General features: G+C 33.4%; 1 long non-coding RNA gene across 1 annotated transcript; it reads right to left on the bottom strand.

Moving 5' to 3' along the window:
- Positions 1-3262: 3262 nt before the first annotated feature.
- On the bottom strand, positions 3263-3793 carry LOC118348324. Its single transcript, XR_004801412.1, has 3 exons — positions 3762-3793; positions 3521-3652; positions 3263-3409 (listed from the first exon to the last, which is right to left on the bottom strand). It is a non-coding gene; the product is annotated as an uncharacterized LOC118348324 (long non-coding RNA).
- Between the last annotated feature and the right edge of the window lie 2815 nt (positions 3794-6608).

The raw sequence follows: 6608 nt of genomic DNA, 5'->3' as shown, positions 1-6608 counted from the left end.
TCCCCTCATCAAAATTCCTCCTTGCCTCCTTAGCTTTCATATTGGCAAAGATGCCCCTTCCCTTTTTCCCTTGGGGTTGTAATACTTTTTAAATTACTTTTAACTGCTTTCCTTTTCTTTGAACGAAAATTCTTGAGGAAAAAACAATAATAATAAAAAAAGCTGTAGATTGGATGCATCCCTCAAGGTGATAAACGGTTACATTGTCAAATAGCACTACCATAAACCTATCTGACAATCTATCCACGAACTATCATCGACTTTGTGAGATTCCATATTGCACAATTTTAACATATGGCAAGTTATTTTGTAAATTCACTTTCTAGAGAAGTGGCACTATCTGTCAATTTTTTATTAATTAAATTAAATGCATAAATTATATTATTACAATCTGGATATATTAATAAGCATTACCCAAAAAAATAACATGATGAAAGTTTCCAGAAAAAAATCTCATCTAAAATAAAACCATATGCATGAGAGAGAGAGAGAGAGAGAGTAGTAAAAAGAGAGAAGGCACAAAAAACTCATCGTTGCCAATTATGTTTTATGTTTTTTTAGTGAAGTTCCCACTCCCACACAAGGAAAATAATCTCACTGACAAAAGCACGCTGCATAATCTCACTTAACCAAGGTACCATTGGACGCTTAAAGCAACATCAGACCAACATTAGAATGTCTAAATAAACACTAGAAGCACCATCTTTCCATTTAACTTGTATAATTCATGTTTCCGAATTCCAGCAGCATTGTTAAACTCCATACGCATTTCACCTCTGAAAGTTTTCAAATACAACATGTTTCATCTGAAGGAAACCAAGAAAGGTCAATGGTCTGTATAAAACATGCATATAGAATTGCCAAAATAAAAAAATCTATTGAAGTCACTAAATCAGGAGGTTTGAGACTAACATCTTCCAACTATTCTAATTTTTTTGATAAAATAATATTTATGTTTATTTTATTGGCACCAGGTATCTAGAAACAAAGTCCGGAGTAATTCTAGAGCTGCATAACCTCTCGACAAGTGGTATCAAATGAGTCATTGTTTCCCCATTCCTCCCACACATAAAGCACCAATTTATCACCTTTGTCCATCACCTCCTTAAATTATCGTAAGCAAGAATTTCCCCCTACGCAGGACTCCAAGTAATCTTCTGTGGGATATGAGAATTATCATGAGAAGTGAAGCTATGATAAATTTATTTCACTTCAAATGTAACTTTCTTGGAGGGGGTACAACACATCCGATCTTCTCTCCCCATTTATAATCTAACTGAGTACAACCAGGCAAAAAAGAAATACAGATAGAAAAAGATAGACACGAAGGGTACAAAATAATGGATACCTATCTCAACAAGAAGGGAAAGAAAGAGTTGAGAATAAAAGAGACACCCAGCACTGGTCTGAGCAACAAAGGATAGTAGGACAGTAATCTAGTGTATCTTTAAAATTTAACCCAACATAAATTATCAACAAAGGCTTTCAGTATTGCATATCATTGCACCAACAGCATACGAAGCAATAGTCAATTACTGAAAATCATTACTAGCATTTGAGTAAACAAGTCGTGCTTCCGTGATATAATATAAAAATACTAACCATTGCAAAGGTGATTTTCCCAAAACCACTGTCTCCCAGGATTGCCAAAATCTACATGAAATAATACAAAGATAAAGAATAAGTAAAAATCAACACTAATTTATCAAAAATAAAAGAAATAAAAATCAACACTAAATATTACTTATCAAAATCAAACTCAACACCAAAAATCTGTATAGCTTCTCTTAAATTACAAAGTTGGGGGAGCTTAAAGCTTTATTTTATAGAACTATATGTACTTGGGCCATTGCTGTTGACTTCAACGGCATGGACCTACATGATTTTCTTCTCTTCATTGCGCCTTCTTAGTTAGGGCAAACAGTTATTTTCTTCATGAGTATTGTACTGGACTATGCCCATTCATTGATCAATAAAATTTGTTTACTTATAAAAAAAAAAAAGTCTTGAAGTCGACACAACAATAGAATAATGCTAAGCAAAAAATTAAAGTTCCTGTAACCAATCTCCTATTTTATACACACTGGAGACTTTCTAATATATATTAATCCAAAAGTTTAAAGCCCAACACTTTGTAATAGCAATCAGAGGTTAATGCCCAACAAAATCTCCGGTTAAGATTAGAAAATGTTACTCTATTGACTTCCAGGACAGGCTCCATCTCCTTTCCATAACCAAAAGTTTTTGAATAACTGACAGAAATAGGCTGGAGATAATGGCTAGAAAAGATTGATAGTTGGCGAATGAGAACAAGAGGATTACAGGACAAGAAGCTCAAATCAGGAGTTGGTGGATAAATATCTAATAGAATGAGAAGGTAGTTAGTTATGAATTAGTACAGTGGCAGTGGAAGATTAGGGAGGGATATAGAGTATATTTCAGTGTGGAAGCAATACCATGTCTTTGATTTTTTTAAATGGGTAATAGATATTTTATTCAAGGTGCGGCCACTGTACACTGGTGGGAAATCTACAAGCAGTAAGCTAAGGTTATCATATGCCACTGTCCAAACATAGAGAGACTAAAACATAATGGAATCATTCACCACACAGCTAGGCGACAAAGATTACTATTTTCCCTTTCAGCTCTACCCTTCCCAAGGGCATAACCCAAACTATCCCAAGACATTTGAAAATTGAGACCAAAGTGCTCTGGCCACGGCACTGTGAAGCTGTGCTGTTCCTACACATCCAGCTCATCTCATCCACGAGAGTAATCTCCTTGACAATGTGAAGAACCTCATTTTTTATTGCTGTTACTTTATCTGATAAGAATCTTTCTTACCCGTCACTTCAATATCATGGAGATTGCGCATGAGTATCAATTTCATCCTAACCAGTCTTTGATTTTCTGAAAACATGAAAAAATGAATAGCTCCATTGAGCTACCATTCTAATATAGTATATGAATCTCCGCAGAGATCATAACCAATCATGGCCCTAAAATTTATAACTGGCATAAGAGGATCCAGTAGCCTAGTCCAATTAGATGGGATATTTGTTAGTCTCATGGAAGGTCAGCTAAACATATGTATAAGATAATTAACAAATTCATCTATCCACCAACGAATTAATTAGAAATATGAAAACGACAATGCCATACAGTGGCTCAAAGCTATCAAGAATCAATGGAATCAATTTGCTTTACCTCTCTCATCCTCAGGGGGTTTTAGCCGAAAGGAATCCGCTGTCTCAGAGTCTATACCATCTAATACCACAGCTTGATACGTCTTAATCTCACCTCCATCGCCAAGATCCTTGGCCATGAAGGTTATATAATACCTGATTCCCCTGGAAGCCTGACCCATTGCCTTCAAGACCTTAACAAACTCCAACTCTACATTGGCATCCTACACACCAATCAAAGCCATGACGAATTTTCACAATTTTCTGTTTAAAAAGATGATGGTGATAATAAGTTTTATAAATAATAATCATAACAGAGAAAAAAAAAAAGAAACCTTGAACCGACGATTGTATTCGTCGATTGCGAGCTGCGAATACCGTTTATACATATCATAATCGTAGTCTATGTTGCACGGTTGAATTTGGTGGAAACAACTGACGCCAGGGATGTCAGAAACATCAAAGCCCTAAACCAACAAAAGACACGAAAAGATGGAGGAATTAAACAAAAAATTAAAGTTGGAGTAGGCGTTGACAATGATAATAGAAGATCGGATCAAATATAGTCAGACTCACGTCACTCTTCAAAACTTGTTCGCTGTAGGAGTTCTGGTGTCATCTCATCACGGAAATCATATAGCGCGCAATATTCCGGCGAAGTTGAAGACAAATTATTTTGGCTGAGGAGTAATTCTCTTTCCAGCTTGTCGTAACCAAACAATTCCACAAGACCCATGTCGTCCATCTCCATTGCTCTTCAAGTGATAACCCAACAATTGGAGAACACGTAGACAAGGCTAGCCGCTGCTGCTCTCGCTCTCGCTCTCGCTATCGCCTCAATGACCTAAGCAAGCACGGGAATTGTCTCTCTTGTCAATTTTTCTTTTCATTAGCCATCACCGTTAACAAAAATAAATAAATCAAACATCTTTAAAAAATTAAACTAGGTAAAAAAAAAATAAAAATGAATTTTATAAAAAAAGTAATTAAAAAATCACTACCAATGTAAAGAAAAAAAAAATAATTATTTAAAAATTCAATTAAAAAATCTCTAAAAATTGAGAATATTAAAAAATAATTACAAGAGAGTTTACTTGGCAACGTTTAATATTTATGACAATGCTCATGCAATTTTGAATTTTCAACCCTCTAAACCATGATTTAGTATGCATAATGAGTAATAATACATCTATAATTATTTTACATTTAACCAGTACAAGCATATCACTTTACTAAAATATGAGAAATGATATTTGTAATCATAGCGTTTATAAGCATACACACATTTTAAAGAAATTGAGTAAATATGAAAAATTAATTTTTTTTAATTATATGCCTCATTATTTTTCAAAAGGAGTACGCAATGCTTACATAACATATGACTGTATCTAGAATTATTCTTAAAATATAAAATTGACTTTAATTTCATATAAAATTATTGTAAAAATGTTGTAAATTATTATAAAATAGGGTTACAAATGGAACAAAATGCCGAAACTTTGTTAGAGGTTATATTATCAAGTTATAGGTCAAACCGGAGTCGGAAAACCCAAATTCCGACTTTGACTCTGACTTTGCTAGAGTTTGAATCCAAACTCTGGCTTTGACCATAGTAGACTCAATTGGAGCAGAGTCGAAGCCACAACCACCCAAAAATCACAACAAGCAAAACCACCTAAAAATCACAAGCAAAATCCGAAAGCAAAAATCACTGATACACCCAAATCACAAGAGAAAACACCAAAATCACAAACCCAACAAATTCAATAAGTTGAAAGTTGAATAAAATATTATTAGAATATTATTTTTTAATTTTATTACTGTTTTAAAATTTAAAAAAGTTGAATTATTTAATATATTTTATGTACAAATTTAGAAAAAATGTAATGATAAGATGAGATGAGATGAAACACTTTCATTATCCAAAAAAAGCATAATTTTTCTTTCCATCAGGCATCACCATTAATGTAACGCCCCGATTCTGCTCGAGTCGGAGAGTTACTTCCTAACACTTAAACTCACATTTCAACAAAATAAAAATAGACTCCAAATTCTCAATATTATATAGAAAATTTGATTCAATTTAATTTCCTCAATATAACCAATTTTTCAAGATGTCAAGTCATCATAACATAATAAAACTTCTTAATAAAAATCGCCAATACTCATAAAAAACTTCCTATGCTTAATGCACTATACTTAAATCATCACACCCAATACCTCATAATCTTGATCTTCCGCTGAACCATCAAAATATTTGAAAAAATTGTGGAGATAAGGGGTGAGTTATCAACAACTCAGTAAGCAGAGAACATATACTAGCATGTAAATATCAACATTTATAAAGCTCGGTATACAGAATAAAATATTTACTTTCAAAATGCAGAAATAACAAATTTACTTTCAGAAAGCATAAACAAAACTTGGTACAAAATATCAGAGCGAAATTTTCAGAAAAACAAACTTGTTATCAAAAAGAAAATCATTTGGCATATCAAAACTGAAACATTATATTCATATAATCTCATAACATCACATCAGCACAAATATCCATAGTCCAACCATACAAATTCTGAGTCCGGGTGTTACATTCTCCCCCCCTTAAAAATATTTCGTCCTCGAAATTTGTTACACCTAAAGCAAAGTCCATATATTTAATCCTTCACACTTATTCGCACACACTGAATTGCACTTTGACAAATCATATCTAAACTATAAACCTCAACAATACAATTAAAACCTAAAACAATTCTGAACTCTCCACATAATCCACGAACCTCATACAAATAATGAAATAAACTCTCAAACTATAATATCACCAACACCACGATTCCGCCGTGCACTGTAACAACTTGTAGTCATAAACACATTGTAACTCACTCACAAAGCTCTAAAATGATCTAAACCCCACATTTACCCAGTCCATACATTTTTTAACTCACCAGAGTCCAATTCAGAAATTATACCAATATGATTGTAGCCTCTAATACATCAATATCACAAATCTAAGCCTCAAGTTCCTAACCAAAACTATTTCCAAAAAGTTAACCTGAAGTCTAAACCTTAAATCTTGTCAGAATCATTTCCTACAGTCTATAGAATTACGCCTACCGGAATTAAAATCTCGAATGTCTTAAAAAAATCGTTTTCATAAAATATGCAAAAATCTAAAACCTCAGATGTCACAGAACTCATTCCATAGGTCCGCAAGTGCTAAAACATTAGATATCATAAAAAATCATATCCTGGAACTCGCAGAAATCAACGACCTTAAATCTCATCAAAATCACTTTTAAAGTATGTACCATCTCTAAACCTCAAACCTCCAAATATTCAGTCCATAAAATCTGAAGAATCTCAAATCTCCAAAGTTTCGAACTCGACGACGAGCAGCCATCCTGAGATCTTAAACTCAGTTAAACG

This window comes from Juglans regia, chromosome 4 (assembly GCF_001411555.2).
Source record: "Juglans regia cultivar Chandler chromosome 4, Walnut 2.0, whole genome shotgun sequence".
Taxonomy (NCBI): Eukaryota; Viridiplantae; Streptophyta; class Magnoliopsida; order Fagales; family Juglandaceae; genus Juglans; species Juglans regia.
Note: the sequence above shows the minus strand (reverse complement) of the source record. Positions and strands in the feature narration are given on the sequence as shown.